This window comes from Trichoplusia ni, chromosome 2, assembly GCF_003590095.1.
Source record: "Trichoplusia ni isolate ovarian cell line Hi5 chromosome 2, tn1, whole genome shotgun sequence".
Lineage (NCBI taxonomy): Eukaryota > Metazoa > Arthropoda > Insecta > Lepidoptera > Noctuidae > Trichoplusia > Trichoplusia ni.
In genome coordinates this window covers 4,161,421-4,184,951 of record NC_039479.1, presented here as the reverse complement: position 1 = coordinate 4,184,951, position 23,531 = coordinate 4,161,421, and the positions used below count along the sequence as shown (strand labels likewise).

At 34.8% G+C, this 23,531-nt stretch overlaps 1 long non-coding RNA gene across 1 annotated transcript; it reads left to right on the top strand.

Moving 5' to 3' along the window:
* The first annotated feature begins 4,762 nt into the window (after window positions 1-4,762).
* Window positions 4,763-23,267, top strand: LOC113504243. Its single transcript, XR_003401540.1, has 2 exons — window positions 4,763-5,042; window positions 23,210-23,267. It is a non-coding gene; the product is annotated as an uncharacterized LOC113504243 (long non-coding RNA).
* Window positions 23,268-23,531: the final 264 nt, after the last annotated feature.

Genomic DNA, 23,531 nt, shown 5'->3' with positions numbered 1-23,531 from the left:
GGATCCCTATAACTAAGGACCCACTGTCCATGCCTATTTGACCCTGTGATGTAAAATAAAATTCGAGGAAAAGCAAGAGTTGGTACGGTCATAAAGATAGGTGACCATTTTATTTATGTGATGCATATATTTGCTGCAACCTCATAATTGCGATTGAAGTCTGACTGTTTATTTTCGTAGCCTAAACATGCTAAAAGCAAATGATACTCAACCAACACTTAAATTGATCTAACAATAGTCACGAGAATTCTAATTAAATTAAAGCGTAACAAAATAAAAGGACACTAGCAAATAATAACATCAGTCAACGCTTTAAAAAATTTGCGTGTCTCCATGATCACAATAAAACAGCACTAAGGGCTGCAAAGGATCCCTAACTCCAAATATATTACACAATTAAGCCTTAAACACGTTTACTTCGCGACCGGCTGGGTTTAATTCATTTTTTCCCTTTATTTCATCGCGAGGAATTTATTTTCATAACTGATAATAAATGTCAAGTCATTGTAGTAATAAAGTAAGTGAACACAGCTTCACCCTTTGCGAGTCGACGCCACCCCTCGACTATTTCTCAAATTACAGCGTTAATGTGAACAATTAACATTTTTATGCTTTATCGTGTAAACAAAATCAATTTGATAGTTTGACTACTGAATATCTGATCTGTTATTACCATAAAAATATAGTTGTTCTCTTTTTATTTCTAGTCGTTTTTGTGTTTTCCATTAGCACTTGTCAAATTACTCACGAGTACTTATGGAAAACACAAATATAATGGAACAAAACTATTTTTGACAAGTGTCTACTCAGAGTTTATTTTTTCTAAACCATTAATTTCATAGTTTAATTTATATGTAACAGTAAAATAGTGGTACGTAATTGTATAAAATTTGAAATGTCACTTCTCAAAATCGAATGAAATATGGACTTTATATTTATCTATAAGTACTGCAGATAATATCAGTTAAAAAATTAAGCAATTGTATTCAACACATTTTTTTATTGGACTTAATGGCGTATCACTAAAATTTGGCTGGTGATTGAAAATTAGCCTTTTTTCTGAAATTATTCTTAGTCAGTTAACAAAACATAATTTTGAAGAACCTTTCTGATTGCTGAAAAGCATGGATGAAAATCAGAATATCATCTGCTTGTATCGATAATTATAATAAGTTGTTACTTTACCTTTAATTAAACGTCTATATCACCCAAATAATATTAAAACTATAATCTAGACACCTAAAATCATAATTTACCCTTGTGAAGTTTATATCCATAATTGCTGAAACCATTTTCATCTCACTGATCACACTTTGCTCCTCAGACGAATCTGCCAATGTCAGTTAGACAACGTCGAAGTAAACAAGATTTAAATAAAACAAAAAGTATTGTTCAATGATGTGTTGGGTTTCTGGGACGTGGTTTTTATAGAAGGCGATCCAATCTGCTAATACGATGGGATAGAGCTAAATCTCGGCGGACAACCGTCCTTCCACTCGGAGCATCTTCAAATGAAATCGTTGCACGAGTGTTACGAAATATGGACGTCTAGTGCACTCGGGGATCCAATTAGAATCCCTATTGCATGTAGTTTAACACCGATTTATTCGTAACTTTGAGGTTTTTAGAAGATGACATCACTATACCAAAATTTACACTCTAAATAACAGCTGTCGGTTGCTGCCGGTTATTGCGCGGTATTTTTGGAAGATCGCATGCATTTACTTACATTAATATGCTTAAACACATTTATTTTATTAAGTGCTTGAGAATCTTAGTATTATTATGATAATTTCTTTTTTTTTCTCGGGGTACGTCCAAATCATTATCAAAAAACTGTTTCTATTCAGTCAGTTAACGTTTAATTCACGTTTAACCGTGCCTAAAACTACATAACAGTTTTTAAATAAGGGAACTACTTAGGTATTCCTACATGTAAAGTTCATTTTTACAATGCACAGCTTTGTTCATTGTCGATACTTAATGACTAAAAGAAACCAATTATAAATACAATAAAAATCAAGCTACCGACATACTCCAATCAACAGCGAAGCAACCCTACGAGTGCAGCATTTAAATAGAACGAGCCCTTCGTTAAAGTGATCGGGTTGAGTCCGGACTCCAAAACAATCTTTTCTGTCAATTACATTAGAAATCTTACTCCGTTGGGGCGGTATTTACATACGATACGAACGTGTAGGTGCACTCCGCCTGATTGCCACGGGTCAAGCTTATCATCTACACCGAGTCTTGCATGTTTTGATGCCATTTTTGTTTTAGAGAAGTGAGGTAAGAAATTTCAGCATCTGTTTTAGAAAGTATGAATTTCTTGGATAGTATGAGAGTGGGTTTGGTGGGTGTATTCGGCCATATTAGTATTCACTAAAATTATTCGAGATGTGGTGTTAAATAAATACTTAAAATTCTTAATATCTTTTCGATATTATTTTATTGTGATAGGTTTTATGTGGAAATTACTCGGGAAAGAGGTTTTTATTTGAGTATAAGTTATTTTTGTAGTGGTTTACTCACGCTTATTGATATCGGGATAGCCCGACTAGTTTTATACCCAACAATTAACACCTATAGACAAAAAAATAATTTCCTACAAAACCATTGGTTTCGGGGTAGGAGTTAAACTCACATAATTACTTCAATGGGTTCTCTACTATATATTATCAGAGAAATTGAGAACAATTTATGTAAGTACATAATGTCGTATAATTTTAGGATCATAGCAACAGTAACTTTCGTTATATAAACTCTGGTCATACCCCAAAGGCATCGTATAATACAAGTAAGCAAATACTAATATTGTGTTATTATAATCAATGTTTGTTATTTCGTGCGCACATAATATTGGTTACTTAACCGGTATCGAGTCCCGGCCTGTGTGGAGCACGGGAGAACAATATCCTGAACAGTATCATTTGCATCCCTGTGCTCATTGCCAACGGTAGTGATGAGCGTTCCGAAGTCTTACAGACTTACACTACCATACATACAAACAATCACCACTTCTAAGACTCAAACAGTAAGGTGCAAATTCCCAGAGCAAGCAGCCAGCACTTCCCCCATTTTAGACTTCCATTAAAATAATAGCCATGTCAAAAGCACTGCTCGAGTGACGCGAATACTTTCCGACTGCTTGCCTTTATTTTATTGCGCATGTTTTAATATTAATTGTAAGTTTTCTGCCTCGATGAGCGGCCGACGACTTAATGCTAATGTATACGCTTGTCAAAACGTTTAAGGCGGATAGTGAAATTCATGGCAGTTTATTTGCGCGCACAATTTCATTCTCGTTATAAATAAAAGGGAGTCCATATAAAGTAGATTGTTTTACCTCAACTTAACGTGTACTTCAGGAGTTTTGCGTAGACAATAGCGGGAAGTTTTTAAAGGGAAAATTATGACAAAAGCTGGATTTATAAGGGCCCTCCCGGTGGGGTGGCGGGCCCCGGGCCCCGGGCCCCGGGCCGTGTGCGGCCACCGGTCACGTGCGGCGCTCACGCGGCAGGTTTCGACACCCTCAGTGCAGGCTCCTCAGCAACCAACTCGCTCAAGATGACGACATTTTTAGCGAAAGACTTTTACTCGGATTTTGTAAGGCTTTGCTTTGAAAACAACTTTTGGTTGTTGAAAACTGTTGCAATAATCAAAGGGTTGGTTGGAAATGTAAACATTTTTTGTTTTCATTTTCCTTTTTGTAGTTATTTTTAATTTGATTTTGAGAGGTTTCATCGTTATGCTTGACTTTTTTCTAACAGTTTCTTGTTTATTATTTCCAGTAACTAACTAAAAGGCTGTTTAGATCTCAGCAGACACATAACCCTAAGTAAAGGAGACGTAGATATATTCAACAGCAACCCACGCAACTAGAAATAATTTTATGCAAACTTGACATCAGACTACATTTTCTTAGACATTATTTTGTCATCAAACGGACAGCTAAGATTAAAATCTCGAAACAAAAATAACGGGAGGGCGAAGCGACGGGCGGACAGATCCCGTTGAAATAGATAAAGCCCTGAGATATTGTCAACGTCACCAACTGTCACAAATATGTGACAGCTCGTTAGGGCCGCGGGAACGCACCCGGCTTTGGGAATATCAGCATATGGACGCAATACCCACAATGTTGGACTGAACCCGTTAATGGGAATGTAAATGTCTAAATAAAAGTTTATTTGAGTTTAGGTAATTGTATTATTGTCGTACGTATGCGAATCGTAATTTCCTTTGTGATATTGTAGTGTAGGTGCGTATTTTTAAATATCTTTTAAAACACGCGTAGAAATATAAATTTTCGTTGAAGTTAAAGTTTTCGTGACTTATCGGAAAAAAATACAGTCTGTACATATTGATATAAAATACGTTTTTGAAATAATATTTTGCTTTATTAGTAGTTAGCTATTTATATTTACTTAGATATTAATACATTTCAATACTCTACTTACAATAAACATTTTTCTATCAAACGACACTTATGGCGCCATCTAGCAGAAAATTAAAAAAATAATATTGAAAACGACATCTAGTGTCGCTAACCAATAAAATTTTTCTTTAGTTAACCTATTCGTCGGTAGATGCTGCTGAACAAACTTTTTACTATTCGACAATAGATGTCACTAAAAACTTAGTACCAAACTTGTTCCCAGATGGCGCCATCACCTTATCAGTGTTGCCACATTCAGTAAAACTTTTTAAACGCAAAATAAAAGTATTTTTCAATTACAATAACTTTCTTGATAACAAAAATAATGACGTATCATTAATAGCAGAAACCCTTGTTTTGAGTTATTTTGATTAAATTGCAAGGACTTTTAAACATTGATTTAATAGCTGGCAAGTGTGGAGAAATTGTTTTTTGGCAACAACCAGCAAGGATCACAGTTTTCGGGATGGGTCAAGTTTGAGCCGCGGCCGGAGTTGACTGGACTGTGGTTAGGTGTGTGACTGTCGATTTATGTAGTGTTTTGTTTATGAATTAAAATATTGTTTATTTTATTTTTATAACGTCGATGCAACTAAAACGTAAGGTAAGTGAACTCTTATAACGTTCATAAAGTCAATAAACTCAAAGATTTACCTGTGTCTTAACTTAGAAGATGGATGTTTAATTCGGGTTTAGATGTGTTAATCTTTGTCGGTGGTTGTTATTTATTCTTTACACTACGCCCAACTCTTACCCAGAGATGTTTATTGTGAACAAATTTCAAAATACCGCATCTTAAAGATCATTCAAGGTTTCTTAGTAAAGAACAACAGTTACTTAAAGTTATTACAAGTCGAAAGCTTGATGCTCAATTATCTTCACTGACTGTATTTTGGGTAAAGAATATAGAAAGGGTCCACTGAAATAATTATTCACAGAAACACGCGTATTTACAGTTAGATAAACTTATTTATAACCTGTCTTGCAACTTATTGCACCTACACACTGCCCTAAATCTTGATAAATTCATTCAATAGCTATTTATCAATGGAACTCGACTGATTTATCGTTCTGATAAATCTTAGTTTATTATACCACAGCTAGTAGGTCTACAGGTTTTAAATACGTCTGTAAGTGTTGTTACTTGCTAACTCTGTTTAAATTTGTTATCTCTCAAATAAATTAACTTTAAAACATTAAACTTTTGAAATTATAGAAACATTTTATTAAGGAACACCATAAGAAGAACTTCCTCTTCATTTCTTTAATTTTTAATTACCTAATAAGGAATAATATTACTTAGATCATTTTGTACAAGTACCTACAGTAAGTTATTATGATAAGCAGGAATCCTCCATGCAGGCATCCATAGTCATCCATGACATCCATGACATGGTAACCCATGGACAAAAGTTTAATCTTTTATATATTGAAATATTATCCTATGTTATCAAAGTCAAATTAATATTTGAAGATGTTAAGTTGTTTATCATTATCAACACTAAATAATAAAGAAGCTAGAAAGAGCCGTTCTGTATTTCAAATTATCTTTATCAGTTGTTGCCCGTCACTTGACCGGAAGCTTTCAAATTAGGAGTTGTGTTCAAAAGTTATTATTAGCTGAACTTAATGAGCTCAAGAGCGGAAGGATATCCTATAGTTTTATTTTGTTATCTGAGTAATATACGTAATCTATTTCCTGTAATTACAATTACTTGGCCGGAAATAATATGAATAAAAATGGTAACATTTTTCCTTTACCTGATTATAAACTCTTGATAATTTGTTTTTATCCTTTTGATTGTGAACAGGGATAATACACTTTTATTAACAAGTCAAAAAGTTGCTTCATCATGATTATCAGCCCATAGTCCTCCACTGTTGGATATGACCGCCCCAAATGCACAAAATTAAAAAAATCTATGGCTGCTCGCATCCTGCTCCTTTTGACTTAACTTAACACTAAGTTTAAAAGTTTGTTAGTTAATTAAAATTTAAAAAGATAAATTAATAATAATTATTACAAGGAATTGGAAGTAAGAATTAGAAGGGTTAATAGTAAGTCAATTATTGCTATGAATAAACTTCATGAAAACAGCCAAAAAAAATCTTGTTTTATATTTTAGGCAAAAAAAGACCAATGTTTGATGTGTTATAAATTTTATTAAAACCTATATGAACCATGCATTGTAATTCTTTATCAAAAAATACTATAGCATTTTTTTTTGTTTTTTAACATTGTCACCTAGGCAACAAGTAAAGAACTTTACACAAGGTCAAAGCAAAATGTAACTTATTTTTATTGTGACCTTGTGTAAGTCAATCTGTGTTTTTTAACAGAGCTATAAATTAGGTGAACTTTACGACTTTGTACCCTAAAGGTACTTACTTACGAAGCCTTACCCAGATAGTACTTTTTAAATGACATTAATTAATAGTTTTACAAGAAGAAATAAAACAATCAAATTTAAAAAATAGCTTTCTTCAGAATTTGTCTTGAAATCTTTTAAATTCTTTATTACCTATATTTTTCCTGTTTTATGTCATTTGGGCAAGGAGTAATATTTTTAATCATTTCAATCCTAGCTGTATCAGTCAACAACTAGTTTTAGATACTTATAGCTAGATACTATGGAGGATAGCACTAAAGAAGAAACAAAAGTCCCAAAAACATAAATAAGTAACTTTCGAACTTAAGATTAATACAGAAAATCCCTTCGTCCCAAAAAAAATACTTTGCCTCCTTATTTACTCAATTACAACAGCTGTAAATTATATCAATACGCGTGAGTCTATTTCTTATACCGCCGAAGCTATTTTCGGCGATTGCTTCATCGGAGCAATGCTCTTAAATTAATAAAGAATGTTATCTTATCAAGTTCGGTAGTGTTTCCCTATCCTTATAACAAGATGCTGATGGAATAAATAACAAGCATAAAACCATGCACATATTCATAGCTTTCAGCGGAAACGTGTTTCGTAAGAATAAATTCGAAACGCATCTCCAAGTTTTCAGTTCTACGAAATAATCCGTATTCCATTTGGCAGTATATTTAAGTTGTCGGAGCCAAGCACATCACTGCTTCAAGCCCGTGACGTCACTTCGTCACAACTATACCCTGCGGTCGTTAACCTCACCTGAAATATCTGAATACATATTGCGCGCCATGTGTTGTTTAAATGTCAGTTTCGAAATAGGTCGCATGCATGAAAATATTTTAGTTGCCTCCATACATCGGGAATAGGCCGAAGAATCGAAAGAACGCGCAATTTACTTTGTTTATGTCATGTTATGCCTGAAAATAGATCTATCGGAGCAATTTTGTAAATTACTTTTTCGGAGAATTGCTTTTTTACTTTTAGAGCGAAATTAGCATAACTTTAGCAGTCAACGTTTATTTTTACGGTTATTTTTTATTTCGGTTAACTTTACAAGATTTGTACTGTGAAAAATTAACGAAGAGATAAAAATAAGCGCACCGTGACAGCGTGAATTCATACATGTATATTTTTTTATCAATACTCTAGCTACTCCGTAATATTTTACGAAGCTAGCCAGGACCTAGATTTATTAAGCTGACAAAACAATAGATATTTTATCCCATATCGGCGTGTGTGCTTCTATCCACCAATTTGAATGCAAACAAGGCTTGGAGCTAAAATAGGTTTATATTCTACACTGCATGTCAGAATACGAGCCATTACACAAACATGGCGACAGTTTACCGATCCACTTTATCACTGGATATTTAGTCCAGTTTTTGCAAAAATCGAATACTCCAGTAAAGCATAGAAAGTTAGAATTTTTTGAACTATAGATTCAGAAGTGATATTTCATTTTTCTACAAAGGATATCTCTCCAATTAAAGCTTTCTTCGAACTCTCATGAGGACGGTGCTGTAATTAATAAGTTTTTCTTGGCTCGCGAGCCAAAGTACCCGTAGAGTCGTACTGTTGCAAAACATTCGTATCCAAGAAAAATTCAACAGCTACAATATTGCGATAGATCGGTATGTTTGTAAATGTAGTCTTGCGTAAAGAAACTGTTTAAACTCACAAGTTTATGGTAGTGAAAGTTTGATATTACCAACACCTGACAAAAACTCACAATTTGAATTAACTGAAATTCTCTCGAGGCAGTGGAGCGACAGTTTCTCAGCTGTGGCGAGTATTAGGCAAGGGTCTTAGGTGTTCTGACCCACGGCTTTCTAAGCAATCGGAGATTATGTATCTAAATTATAACAATAAATATTAATTATAGATATTAGCTTTTGTACAAACATTGTAGAACTCATTTATCATAATTAACAAGTGCGATATTTTTTTCACGCACCAGTTGTATTTGTTATTTCAATAGTTAATGAATGATTACATTATTTATGTATTCTATAATTGCGTCCCGCACGATATTGACAATTAGAATTTTATATTAATTAAGCGACACTAAACAAGAATAAATTAACTGCTTTGTTCTAAAACCAGGTTTTCAACCTCTAAATAGGCTTTTAGACAAATAAGCGCAATGCATCGGGTCCCAGATGCCAGACCTATAGTAAAATGAAGTATATATAGACTCTACCGGAAATTAACCTTTAAACCATTCCACGGGTACAAAATTTCCGACAAATTACTAAAGTATCACGAACTACCATGAAGGATTTAAGCAACATTGTGATTCGTGAAAGATAGGTTAATATTGAATAATGGAGTTGTTTATGTTCTCAAGTACATTTAGATAGTATAATTTAGCTCTCAACTGGGACTCTGACGAGTTAAATGAAGGTCGCATATCATCATAGCAGTTATGCACAACACTGTTACTGTAGTGTTCTCGCTGTCCATTTTAATCAAACAAAATTACTCATTTTGCGTCTGTCAGACTGTCCATTTCGTCTATGTTGTTCTATGTTATGTTACCTTTTTATCTTTATAACTCCGATTTTTCTGAATGCAGACTAAGTTTTTTTATATTTTCGTATATCAAGTATAATTTTTGTCTGCTTGGCATTAAGTCTAGTATATTATGGACATTTTATTGAGATGAATTACACCGAGAACGTAATTAGGTCTCAGTTTCTCACATGTAATTATTACTTTAAAGATTAGGCAGACCGTGGGAAGTGTATGAGCTTTAGCTCATTACGTTTAATCTAAATCTCTCGTTCCATCTTATATTGGGCTCGCGTCTGAACATAAGTATCCAACACTATTTATTTACATAATAGACCCTCTAGGCCACATAATAGGAGCCTACTTACATCCATTTCCCGAAACTTTTCCCGTTTGGATCGTTAAAACAGTTTCCATTAGTGGACTAACTGCTGATTTACATTTTAATAGTGGTAAAGATTGACTATCGTTTGTCTGCCTCCCGTCTCGAAAGCTGCTTGACCCAGTTCTCCTCATTTGCGTTCTACTACCTATTAAGGACCTTCTTGCCTAACATGAATGATTCGATTCAATCACGACGGATACCGAATCGTTATTTTCAATGGCCTCGTTTTGAAGTGGATGCAGCGGCTGCATATGGGATATTGGGATGTTTATACAAGTGTGTATTAATTGAACGTTCGAATTTTTTACGAATTTTTTGAATTAGTTTAGAAATTTTAGATTAGAAAATTTGGAATTAGTTCACGGCAAGAGTATACTTAATGTTAGTACTATCAAATTAGCCTCACGCGACGCCAGTGACTGTAGACAGTAATAACGGCCTAGGTATCTAGCGATATTAGTTCGTGAAACCTAACATTTTACTTCAATAGCTATCTATATTCAATTGTTTCTGCTAATAATACAATTCGAAGTGTAGAATTATTTTACGTTAAAAACAATTTAAATGTAAGTTCTATGTTTAAAATTGACCTTCACATTTGACATGACATTGATATTGTTGACGTCATCAAGTCAAATAAGTGTAATTAGGTAGTGCTCAAATGTTATAGTTTCTATTAATTTTTTTTTAAGTACCTTATACATGATACTGGCTGATTTATATTTTATTTAAAACAAAAATAAACGTAGTTTTTGTGCAAGACTTGTTTAAATCTGAAAGTGGTCTATCAAATTTATGTTCCATTTTTAATGCACACAAAGACCTTTAAATGCTGAACAATAACGGCTAAAAGTCACGAGCGCATTATTCAGATTCTTTGCAGTATCAAAATGGGTTTCCGTCCCGCGAACATTATTTTGAACAATATTCAGAAAACCAATGTTTGCTATAAACTCGAAACAGTTTTCAATTTTAAAATTTATTTACTTTACATTATAAGGATATTGTATCAGTTGTTTTAACAAGTATCAACGTAGTTATTATCTTACAAATGAGGCATTGAAGTACGCGTGCCAAAGATATATTTTCGCATCATTATTGAACCAGATGTTTTGATATACATTGCCTCAAATCGGCCACGAACACTTACCATAGCATGCAATGACTAATGTTTTACCATCTGTCCATTACTCGTTAATACCAGACAGTTTTTGTTTTACATAACAGTATATTTTTTGTTGGTGTTTTGTTTGAGTCAAGCAACTGATAGCCAGAATTGACAGATGAAAATTATTAGGCTTTGTTGCTCGGCTCCTACAATTTGGGTAATAATATGATAGCGATACTGTGCTATCGATTTTCCTACGTAATATGCACACCCCATATATCGGTTATCGTCTAGGAATTATGTTTGAAACTTCGTAAGCACAGCTAAGTTGAAATCACTTTGCGATAGTCTTACCACAGACTGGCGTGGAACACGCAAATCAATGTAGGTAACTATTCTACACACCTGTGAAAGAAGGTTACGTTGCCCTATTTATCTCTTGGCTATAGTACAATTTAAACTGTTACAACATGCACTAAAGCTGTCACTCGGTAACCACAACGCGTTGCGAGAATAGCGCGATTGAATCATCACAATAATCTGCAGTCTTGTGAGTCATTGCGCGAGATATACCTAGTTGCATTATTCGAGGTCAACACTATAAAATTAAAATCATAGCTCACCGTTCCATGTTCACTATAACATAATCATAAATTACAATTCCCGAACTTTACGTCTATATTCGGCCAGCAAACATCTCAACAACATTAGGCGGGCAACGTTTCCCGAAGCTTTTAAAACGGCAAACAAACAATGCGATGGGTCCGGCAAACCCATCGAAATGGATCGCTTATTGTTTGAATGCGTGACATTCTGGTTCGGTTACGACCGAAAATGACGTCATCGGAGAACATCGACTGGCTCACTTCACAATTAGGATACAAGGTAAACGATCGATTGTTAGTTTAACTCGACTATTTAGTTTGTGTAGCAGACTTTTTAATTAGTCCACAGCTGTGTACATCTAATTCATTCGGAAAATTAGAGGCAAATGGGCACGCTGCCACCGCTACATTATATCGCAGCTTAAAGTGCGCTAATATCTTATATGGCCCATTCCCAATCTAATAACGACCGTGTTTTAAGTCTAGCTCTGTAATTTAGACTAATATAAAGCCGAATTGACATACCGCAAAGTCTCCAAATAGGTCGATGCGCAGCCACTTTTGCGGTTCATTACATTTTAGTGTACCACTATACACATTTTACATATTCTCCGAAATTTTCCGTTATAGTGAATGAAATTAGGCTCCAGTGACACGAAAACATGATATTCCAGGTATGATAAAGCCAGTCATATAACCGAAACTGGCCGGAGGTTATTACCATCCACTAGTAATTAACAAGCGGTGCTGTAATGATAGTATCTTCGTGTAAAACACTGCAAGTCGCCCTGCAGTTAGAAAGAGGCTAGGTTCATAATTACTATGGGTCAATATACGCTCCACTTTTGAAACGATCGAGCCGCGCCAATCCTGGGGCGAACCCACTCGCATTGTCATCAATGCCGGTCATTGTGGCCAATAAAGTGATTAATTCAGCCCATATATGTATTCCGCCGATCTATTTCGAATTAGGGTCAGTGTTACCACCCTGGACGTTGCAACATCTTGCCGTCGGTCAATTGCTGTCTGAATTGACTACTTTATGGATATGATAGTTTCAATATTGAACGCGATGATTGGTAGCCTGCAATAGAGCTGCAGATCTCATTTCTGTTCATGTTTTGAATGTATATCCTTGATTGTGTGTGTTCTTGTTCATTTTTTGTTTGTGTTTGTTCTTTTTTTATTATACGACAACGATGTTCATACATGGAATCGATTTAATCTCTTTACGTCAGTTTAGGGGTTTTATAGTACTTTGGTGCTCATTTAGGGAGTGTTTACCTTATGCAAAGAAATTATAAAACACTTACACAAAAATATTCATCGAACAAAATCAATAAGAACTTACTAACAAACCCTTGACACCTTACCATATTAGTAATTTAAGTATTCCCTATACAAATAACTCGTAGCCTTAAAAAATAAAACTTTCTCTAGCCAATGTAATATTATACACACCAATAAACACTTCACAAGTGCCCTTCATTGTAATTCTCATTAGTAGACCGCCTAAATATTATCATAACTGTCATAAGTTCTATTCGGGGAATGTGTTTTCTCACATTGAACTTATCTGTGCCCGTCCAATGGGTGCAACGAACTCTCTGAGGGCTCCGGATAAACCGTAGGTAGTTGACGCGTGCGACGATCGTAAAGAGGAAGGTACTTCACGGGTACAAGTATTATTTAACTAGCTACGCTTGGGGCTGCACTTGTTCCTGAAGATTTTTAAGAAAAAAATTATTATTTTTCTCCATAAAATATTTTTCCATTCAAGAACAAGTTGAAACTAGTTCTTTCTTATTCAAACTTCTATTCATAAAACAAAGATCCAGACTTTTATTTTTCTTGTTAGTCCACTCTCATGTTGCATTAATAAATAATGCACAAACACACATGCTATCTAATACTATGTGTATCAGTTTCCTCATTGTTTCGAAAGTACTGGGATTAAACATCTGTTGTAAAACATAAAGAATCACGATCACGAAGCCTTGCATGCAAGTGAATACACGAAAAACTTCTATTACGCCATATGGGATCTGTAATCGGATTCAACGAACCGATAATATTATGTAACTATAATATGGACACGCTAATTTTAGCTGATAGTTTTTTTACAATTCCTAAATGGTTTTTCAGAGCTGGTTTAAGTCTTCATAAGTATTTATGCCTGTTTGGCAGTTTGGAGAGTGACTGACGTATTTGCCGTCATGTACAGTTTATAAAGCAAATTGACTGACAGATTCTGTAATCACTGTACTATTCACATAAAGCTTAGACGATGGCATCGTAATTGTTAACTACATTGCATCGCTGCAAGAATCGTGACAAGTGACTGCTCCTTACTTGCGTGATCACAACCAACAAATGAAAAGAAAACAGACGAATAAAGGAAAACGGCTTGTGTTTTCTTGAAACGGATACTTTGCTAATAAGGAACCATTTCTACATATTCCACAAAGGTCGGTTTAGAAAGTTTTGGGGCACACCCTGTTTAGTTTAGTCTTATACCTATTTATCCCATATGCGACCTCATTCTCGAAGTTATCCTAACGCTGGTGAAGCAACCCGCCCACGCGAACCAGATTTCTACGCAACTGGTTATAAGATATAGCTGTTTCATTTAATATCCCACAGCACTTTCTTTGTACCGAGTAATGTTATAAAGATTATTTCATGTTAATTGACTATATGAATGGTAATTAGGTATGAAAAAGAAAATCGTAATTGGTTCCATCATTATAATAATATGATTAAAAGCAAGTGAGCTCATGGAGACACAATTAAAATAAATATGAAACGAAAATAGAACTTTAACAACATAACGGCAAGTGAAATTACCAAAATCAATTAGAGATTCCAAAAATCCAAAATAATAAAGCTAAATCAAATTTAAACTTAACCTTTCCTCTGCCTACATTTGTTTCAAACACAATTAGAATAATATTGATTCAAGTTGATGTACCTGTGGCTGCCTCTGTTTCCTGTTTTCGAAATGACGAAAAGTATATAATTGGTTCGGCATACCAGGAAAGTTTTTAACTTTTTTCTTTCGTCCATAAAGTGCTGCCATTACGATGCCATAGGTATTTGAGTACCACATATCAATATCAAAGCATTAAAGCTTTCACATGAAATTGATAAAGAAATTATGGTTTGTCTGTCCTTTTGTATCACTTACACGACATGTGTTAAAAATTTCAAATTACTCACTTAGAGGAAATTTACAAGAGTGATTTAGAGTAGTGGTAGTCGGTTACTCTAAAATAACAGTGTTTTTTAATTTAAAATGAAAAATCTAGACTTTTAGTATAATAACATTGTTTATTTTCCTACCGGCTGTCCAGCATACCTATTAACCTAAAAGCTCGCATTTTAATATATGAAATAGATCAATGTGAAACAGAATTAGCAACCTGTCACAAGTTTTCGGACCGTGGAATGTATTGTGGGTGTCGCGGTTGCAACTTGCTATTTATGCATGATTGTAATCTTTGATCTGAACGCTTTATTAGTGCACGTGGCTAAAAGCAATGCAAACGTCCGCAATTTCTGTTGTACATAACAGCAGTAGCATTCTGCACCTTTGTTTATTTCCTCACAAGTGTTTGACGTGGCAAATTTGTGGGTCCGTCTGGGATTGATATTAGTCAAGTAATTAATTCCGTTCCACACACATATTTGACCAATTCATCCAGTTTCCACCCATACCATTTCATAAGGATACATCTTTTTCTTGCACGAGCTTCACGAACATTGCGTCGTTCTTTTGTTTCTTTTATCTTTCCTCGCTCAGTACAGACGCTAATTCCTCGTAATAAAAAAGTTAAACAGGATAAGGAATGTCTTTGCTACTTGTCTCCCCCTATATAATCTACGGAACGCGAAGTTATGCGATTGCCTCACGACTGGGTAAACAAACATGCAATCCTCTAGGCTTATTTTTCTCATTTGGGTTGTCAACGAAAAAGGGATCAATCATTATTTTGTTTTAATTTAACACAGCCCCATTTGGAGTAGTGTTCACGTTGGAGCGTAATAAAGCTGTCGAGACCGTACAAACTCGTATATTTTAAGGTGAACCCAATTTGTCAGGGCGTCGACATATGGTACCCGTTGCCACGATATTAAAGACGTACAAATATATAACAGTTTTAATGCTTAGCCATGCGGGATAATCCAATACTCAGATTATACCCACAATGTTTGGTTAGTCAAGTTGCGTAAATGTAAGGTCTTATTACAGAAGTGAATATGATATATGTGAATAATTTTAGACTTTCGATGGATTAATGTTTTCGTTTCTTAAAAATATACTGAATACTAAGCAATCTTCGTAAAATATCATAAGAATTATCTTGTTTAATTGCACGGACATGATAAATAAATAAATCTGAGCAGCTAGAACAACACTAAACATAAAAATAATAGCTACCACTTCGTTACCTATAAGTTAAAGATGATGTCTCATAATTCTTTATGTGAGCATAATTTGGAACGACTATGCATTTTCGAAATGCTATAACAATTTTTTGCAAGATTTTTGTGATAGAATCAAAGCGAAAACAATTTAATGACTGTCTTAGGAATAAGAAAACTGTCTATAGTAAACGTCATAATGATTTGTATGCTAAAGTAAGTTTTGTATACAATGGCCCTGATCTTGAACGGTCAATAGTACGAGAACGTAGATAAGTATGTGTCCTTTATAATGTCTTATATAAATAAAAGTAAAGATTAAACTTGCAAACATTTAATACTTAATCAGAATTGGCCTATTAACCTTCAACGCAAATTAAGGCAGTAATAGCACAGGCGAAAATGTAGATAAGAGGTTAATAAAAATTAGTAGTAATTGGTAATTGATATGTCTCAAACGAAAAGAGTCCAAAAACGTAATCTTCCGATATATTTAGTGTCAGAATCATCTGGAACTCCAGACAATATTTCCCTTTTATTCCGACGTTCTCCGAATGGCATAGAACTTCCACGATATCCAAACTATAACATGATTGACGATACACCATCTGATTCCGTATGTAACACGTAAAATCGTTCACATTCAATGCTAATATAAGGTGCGAATTGGCCGAGATGTAGAAAATTTCCCCGATGCTATGATCGTAACGCGAAACATGCTTCGGAGCGAGGTGTCTGATCATAAAACAGGCGTTCGGGCGGAACGACATACGTGGCGGAAGGAATTGCTAATATACCGGCTTTCGTGATGTCACTGCTCATGCTTGCATTAGCAGCATGTCGAAGCAAATAGACGACTGTTCGAATTGATTACTTGCAAACACTGTTCGTGCAACTGGGTTGAGAAGGTGTGATAGGCAATTGCTCCTTGTAAAACACTGGTACTTGCTGAATCTGGTTAGACTGGAAGCCGACCCCAACATATCTGGGCAAGAGCTAGGCCGATGATGACTGTTCTGGGTATAGTGCTTGTCAAATAATATGACCTACCACTTAAATATACCCCAACACTCATCGGTCCTCTTGCACCCCAAAAAAAGTTTGGGTTATTTTTTCAATAAATTCCTCATGTAACACTACTTAACTGTTGGTCACTTCCTCACTTCATTGTAATGCTTTCCTTCTCACACCGTTGAAATATTTAGTAGGTAATTAGAAGCATCGTTCACACTAACGACATCACACTGGTCATTATTGTGGGAATTATCACTGTTTTAAACATAACTCCGATAGATAGAACAAAAAAAAACTATGAATTAATTACACTTTTCGGTTTTTCGTTATGCATTATGTTTCTTTTTTTAACTGTGGAAGTGGTGGAATCATTTCGAAATTACATCGAAAGTTTTCTCAATCTAAATCCATGAAACTGAAAAAAGGCTTTAGACAACATAAAAAGAAGCCATCTATTTTTTGAATGAAATCGCTCGTTATTGCAAAATGTGTAAATTTTTCTCATCTAACTAAGTGACTTACCATTTTTACACCAGAAAGAGGTTAATTGAAGCTCTTATTTGAATATAAATTAATTTAGTTCATTATACGCCACTTGACTATCACAGCTACAATGTATTCAGAAACTTTCCATTTGCAAGGCAAATATTGCGTGAGTTTCAGATGTAACTTACTCTATCAAGACTGATGTTCTTATAAAATATTGCCGCGACATAAAGAAACGGTAATATGTGATAACTTTGTATCATCAGACACTTCGTTCTTGTCTTCAAGTAACGCGATTTAAAGTTTTCTTTTGTCCAGTAAGCAGTTTCCAATAATATTGAAAATATTGCTTATACACGTAATGAATTAAATGTAATAATCGTGGATATTGCTAAAATATTAACGGTCGACCATTACCTACACTTTGAAACGGGCTGAAAGTTTACTTTTACTCTTAAATTTGAGGATGTGATCATAACTAAGTCATTGCCGTAATTAAGTGACTCTTCTGTGGGATTAGAGATCTAATAGACTTCATACATACCCCTTGTTGAATACAACCCATTTAGACAGTTACAACCACATGATCCATCTAACCGTACAAACCCAGATAATGTCTAAATGTGAATAATAAAACATGGACGGAATCTCGCTACTTTTATGCTAATGTAGTCACTTCATCATTTCGCGATGTTGCAACAATCGTGATAGCTGCTCATCATTCGGAGCATTGATTTAATGACGAGGTTGAAACTACAGGCTTGCTGCCAATGTATTGGTCAATTAAATAAATTGTCGAGAACGACGGTATTATTATCGCCATTATCATGCTGAAGTAGATGATTCCAGAAAATGCGTGTATGTTGGAATATAGTAAGAATCGTGTCGAAACTCGGCTATTTTCATTGTATGATACAAATAACATTGCGCAATGTTCGATTTAGATCAAGCGTAAGAGTCATTCTTATTTGGTGTTAACGTAACCGTCTGAAATAGTTTTGACTGAACAAAGTAAATGATATTGTTGTCTGAAAAATAATGAGTTTTACGTAAATCTGTCGAGCTTGTTCCTTAGCACACGTGTCACGGTGCTTTACTGATGTCGTAATCATCAGATTAATTATTTTGTGTTATTCGTTGCATTGTTTGGTACCATTTGTTAAATAAATCTTTCATAGCACGATACGTCTTGACACATTTCGCCGGAGAGTAACACGTTTGGTCATTATAAATTACATTATTTACTTAATCAAGTTGTAATATATGCTTTCCATTTTTAAATTACACAATTTTGGATGATTCACTAAGCTAATAAATGGACTACCTACTAAAAGTAATAAACGATGCTACCTAATGCAAGATTTAAGCAGTCGGTGGAAATGCCTCCAAATACGTGACGTAGAGACGCGTCAAGTTTGGTATATAGGCATTTAATAAGCGTTTTTCTTCTGTCTGGATACAACGTCTTTTATGATCAATTAATTCCACACTGCGTAGTTGTACGCAAGTATTTGAAACTCTTGCGAAGTCTAGTAATATGTAAATACTTTCTGAAACTATCATATTAAAGGTATTTCAATCTGTTATTCTGAAAGTAGGTTGTACGAACCAAGATAAACAAACCATGATATTTTTTTTTACCCAAACAACCACAAAGTATTTGTAAACGATCCTCCAGATTTTTTATGATATTTTAGTAAGGAGTTTGGTTTTAAAACAAACAGACTGGGCCACACGCGGCGCGTGACTCACTGTCCATCATCAGACACGTGGATAATGCCCGTCAAGCGAGCCTTCGAAGTTGATAAAGTTATTTTTTTATTAAAAATAGTTATCGAAAAGTCACTACTCATTCTTGCCTGTAACAATATTATAAACAAACATAATATTTGTTCAGGTGTATCGATGTACCTTTATATAATAATCCCTATGCCTATATTCATGCCTACGATTGACTTCTAACAGATTTAGCTTAAGCAGGATAATTAAACTCGGAAACAGCAATGAAGATTTTATTAGTCTAAAATGGAGAATCACGAAAAAAGAATTTGTAGGTACATCAGATTGGTAGCAGTCAGACCAAGCTAAGCTTTATCAAAGCTGGTGGCATGTAATTGGCAATCCCTAACGAAATGACCGAGAGTGGGCACAGGAAGCGTAGGCAGTTGTCGATGGCATAGTTTAAGCTTGTTGTAACAGCTTACACGGAACGAAACAAGGAAAATACAGCTGTACCTCATGCATTTGGTTTAAAGAGTTCTATTAATTCGTCTTTTACTGAGGAAATCCTATTCGTCGATTTAGTGATAGACAGTGGAAATTTTTGATGTATTTTGCTGCCGCTATAACAACAAATACTGAAAGATCAAGCGTTCGATTTTTAATGGAACGATTAAATCATTTTTACTCTATTTTGCCTTACAGGTATTGCGAAGCGCGTTACGGAAATGATATAAATTATAACAAACGACATGCTGTCCTGATCAATCGAATTTGTACGGTTTGTACGAATACGGATTTGTACCGTTATTAGAGAGTAATTAATATCTGTCAAGCAACGAATGAGTCTATATTTTATCAATACAATTTTTTCGGTGGTGAAGAGTAACATTGAAAAACTGACAAAATGTTTACAAGAAACATGCCGTGTTGGGCGACAACGTTTTTACGACTCGATTTACGCCGTTGGTGTTGTATTCTAGCCCGATTAAACTATTTTTTGTCATGCAATTCTTTAATTGCTTTCTACTTCATTGTAGCCTACGTGACTGTTTTAAACATTATGAACATAATATAATTTTACATTAACATTTTACTTACCTGCTTAGTACTTGTTCATAGGTTCATGGTAAATTAAAAGAAGGACCATGGAAAACAGGCTATTTAAAAATGTTCTATTTGAATAACCGCTGTTATCGGTTTTGGTTTAACCCAGAACTGCACACATTTATATTGTTAAGATTGTCCTTGTGCCCAAACTGACAAGTTTCCATTATTTTTTAATGTAACTCCGCATCATGCACTTTAGCATTTGTTAATGCATACAAAAGTAGCTAACGCTACTAGTTTTTTAAAAGATGAACTCTGAAAATATCAATGTCCAAAGAAAACTCCATTCTTTTCGTGAATATTTTTATTTTTTTTGCTCATATTCATCATTTGGATATTCTAGGAAAAGCTCGACTCTAGTCCTGAGATTGTTATCACGTATTCAAAAGCATTATAAAGATTACTCGCGAAGTTAATTCCATCGCGTGAGCAAACAATGCCGTGTGGCCCACATAGAGCTAGATAGGCGTGAAGATAGATGGTGGTATCTCGTCAGCACGGCACCACTTCCACGTAAACAAACAAAAAGACTTTTCCTCTTAATTACATCACATCTATCACGAACCTACACGCTACTGCTCGATGAATACGCAAATGAAAAAACTTGGCCCATTTTAACTCAGCAAAAATGTCAGTATGAAAAGTTAAACATAATCACGCCCCGTGTCCTCAAGTTGATTCAGGTCATACCCGCTGGAATGGTATAAATAAAATCTAATTTTGCAAAACGAGACTGCCGCCTAATGAGGGGCGCAATTATGAACCTCGACCTCTTATCCTTAATGGGGATCAGAGTTATCTTATAATTATAACCATAAGATTGTACTTTCAGTTTATAAAGGCGTACACCTGGCTTGTACTGGCTAACATAATTTCAGCTCTTGAAGTCGTTTGGATTCAAATATGGATTAACAATCTGTTTCATTCCAACCACTAGTATTCGATCAAATATTCAGTAGATCAACGTGTAATATGTAAGATTACTTGGCCTTGATGTTCTGCTGCGGCACTTCCATTTTCATCCGCTGGGATGTAGTAAACGAATACGAGCTTTCTTTGCTTCGACCCTCTGCATCATTTATAATCATAACTCCTACAGCGAACACTTTAACTTCGCACCTCGCCTAGCACTCGCCTTGATGCGAGTAAAGTGAAGGAAAACATTTTCGTGAGAGGCTTTTGTACCGCTCGCGTCTTTGAATTCTAACTTTTCAAGAAGCATTTGCAGAAATGTGTGACCAACGTTTTCAGTCAGACTTTTACTATAACAACCTATATGCATTAGCTGTATTCAGGTTTAAACAGTAAAATTTCGAAATACCTTTAGCGTTATGCGCTTCATTCTCATTACTCTATTCTCGAGGGAACCAATATAACTTTTATTAGCGAATCGTTAGGCGTGTGTGGGGTCACTCGTAAATGTACAAGGTCTTCCCCTCCGATCCAGGGTCCATTTAATTACGTACCTATTCGGAGATAACATTCAGTTTCATGTTAATCGTGTTGTGAAACATGATAACAACAAAACTGAAGATTTCTCAAGTGCATTGTTTTTGGACAAATCAAAACTTCGATTGCTTTTCCAAGATAAATGTCAGGTAATATTTCCATCTAAGTTAAAACAAACGCGTACAATAAGTTACGGGACTTGTAATGAAATTCCCGAGCTTCGTTTGATTAAAACAAGTCTGCGATGTCGGTCCCGATCCCGCAGTAACTTCAAGCAATTGCGTTATTGGAACGCAATTCCGCCAATTTAAAAATCTTCGATTTGTTCGGTCAGGAAATATTTTTAGTCTGTTCAAGGGTTGTTGAATCATTATTGTTTATTCTTTGATTTTAGGCTATATTTATCGGTTGTATGTTGAAACTTCGTATTTCTTTTATTTTTATATGCGTCAACTGAAACGAATCACTGTAAATCATAACAAAATTTACATTAAATGAAACTATTTTGACTATTGCACTCGCAAAACCATTGGTAGTATCGTTTTGTATAATTTATGGATATGGGTGTTAGTTATTACGTATATTGGTAATACCACGATAGATAACCGTTTTGGCAACCGTATACCTTTATGGCATCGCCTGTTTCCTGCGCCATCGCCAGAGCCAGACTTACGTGTGATCAGCCTAATACAGGAGCAGGGATAAAGGAAATCTCCTTTAAGAATCATCTCACTAATATTAAATTCGAAAGTTTTTATGTATGGATGTTTGTTCCTCTTCTACGCAAAAAACACTGAACGGATTTAGACGTGGTAACTTGGTACACAGACAGCTTACAAACAGGGCAGGGTTAATTCTGATTTTTATCCCGATTTGATGTTCCCGTGAAATCATATTCGATTTGAAGCGGGCGAAAATACTACTGTACCTACTGAACATCACTTTACTGATTTTTGTTTTAGCAATTTAATCTGAAATTTATTCATGTTCAACAGTATGAAAGATGTTGGTATGTAATTTAAACAGTCTTTGTTAGTCAGGGTACTACAAGTATGTTATTTCCGTATAAAGTACGTACCGCGGAATTTATTCAGGTTCATATGAAACATGATAATATATTATGAGCCCAAATCCTAGCTTTGCAGGATTTTTGTATTCTCATTTTTGCCATTCATAATACAGTGATGTCTCTGTTTACGTCTTCGCATAAAATATGGGTAGATACAAGATCATATTTTTCTTACATACAATATAAGCAGTGACTTGTTACATAGGATATGTATCGAGTGAAGTAGCAATATTAAACAGGCTGGAGAATATTGGAGTTTGTTGGAAAACTTATTATACTGAAACAACACAGGAAATGTTAGGCTAATCTAAATATGAAAATATTTTGTGTACAATGTTCGCGCAAGCCGGGAATATGAATGAGGGGCGTCTGCCGGAGTGATGGCGGCACGCGGCCGGCGCCACATACGCGATTCATGACACATTTAATTATGCTCAAAGGAACTGACATTTTCTCATGAACTATTCCCTTGTAGCTTCCGTATAAAAGTCAATTTATTTTATCTTTCCAGGTCAATTACCCATCAACCCGGTCTGATCATAAAGGCTTCCATTCCATTGATTTAAGGTAAGTTCCTTTCTCGTTATTGCCCCAGTACTTATAAATGATTGTATTATATGACTTATGATTCAGCTTCGACTTTAGTAAGAGATTTATATATGGTGATGATTTAATAAACAAAAGGGTCGTATGAGATGTGACTAACTTCGCTAAAACGAGATAAAAAATGCTCGTTTAATACAGAAAACATGCGTGACCTACTTAAATATTAAAAAAAACATTTCCAATGAGTATGTAAAACCTAAAGTAATATGTTTACATTAGCAACATTT